The following is a 1,385-nucleotide window of genomic DNA, read 5'->3' as shown; positions in this document are numbered from 1 at the left end:
GACCACAATCAGTTCTTAAACTGTGGATTGCCTGCACTAAAAGAGTGTGCAGAAATATGCTCTTAATCCAAATGATGAATCATGTGGCTGAGAACTGGGCTGGGAAGTGAGCACAAATTTTCTCTGACCTTTGGGTCCCTGCCTTCTTTTGCTCTGCTGGTGAACCCTTGTTTTTCTACAAAATAAAAGCTCATTACTCCCTAAGGTCTCATTTCCCTTTTGAAATAGGGCAAGCTAAAAAAAAAGTAAATAAATTGTACAAACTCTCCAAATTTTGCCACAAACTAAATTGATAAGGAAGGTTTGAGGGCTGAGTAGGAAACTTGAATATCTCCTCCAATGCAAATAAAGTTGAAAGTCTTGTTTCTCAAACTTTAGTGCATACAAATCAACTGAGGATCCTGTTAAAATGAAGATTCTGATTCAATAGGTCTGGGATAATATCTTTCTTTTTTCTTTTTTTCATTTCCAACAAGTTCCCAGATGATGCCAATGTTGCTGATCTCTGGACTTTGTTGGATAACCATAGTTTATTTCATGCAAGAATTTTTCTGACAAACTATCAGTGTAGTAGGTGTCAATTAGTATTTGTTGATTTTAATTAAGAATACCACACTTAACATTAAAAAAGTATATAATTTATAGATACCACTGCAGCTGACTTACTATAGTCTTTTAATGAGTACAATGTCCCTGGATGATGTATATACATTTCTAACCTGCTTGCTCAGAATTTTTTTCTCCTTAAATTAAAAAAAAAAAAAAAAAAAAAACTTATGTTGATACTTTCTGGATTATATGTAAGTTACCAAACAGAAACCACTATTTTTTTTTCCCTTGGCGAAGAAGGCATGAGAAAGATGCTGGAAAAGAAAATTGCTGACTATACTATGTCAATGTCTATGTGAAAAGTAAATGCTTACTCTACATACATGTCAACTCAGAAACCACAGTTTTTTCATGGCCCCATAGGGCTTTATTGATGCCTAGTCAATTTTTTATTGCTACTGAATAAAGTCTTTCTGACATAAGTATTTGACCTCTGACACTACAAGACTCTCTCTTGGTGGCCATCAGGACATAAATCCTCTTACACTTCAGTAGATGATGTAGTATTTATTATTTGGCAGAAACAGACAGCAAAAGTAGTTGGTGGAGATGGACATTGTATGGAGTCTAAATGTGACTTGATTTGAGTTCATGCAATTGAATTTCTTTTATAATTTGAGCAACTTACACAAGTAAAGAAAGACTGTCCTGAATCTCTTTAAGTTTTTGCTCTACATTTGGTGATGACTTCTAATTGTTGAATATGAATTAATGCCAACTGGTTATGAATACCTGTATTGATACCAGCACATGACTTATTTACTCCTGGTTCTGTT

Source organism: Camelus ferus, chromosome 8 (genome assembly GCF_009834535.1).
Source record: "Camelus ferus isolate YT-003-E chromosome 8, BCGSAC_Cfer_1.0, whole genome shotgun sequence".
Taxonomy (NCBI): domain Eukaryota; kingdom Metazoa; phylum Chordata; class Mammalia; order Artiodactyla; family Camelidae; genus Camelus; species Camelus ferus.
This window is presented reverse-complemented; position numbering follows the sequence as displayed.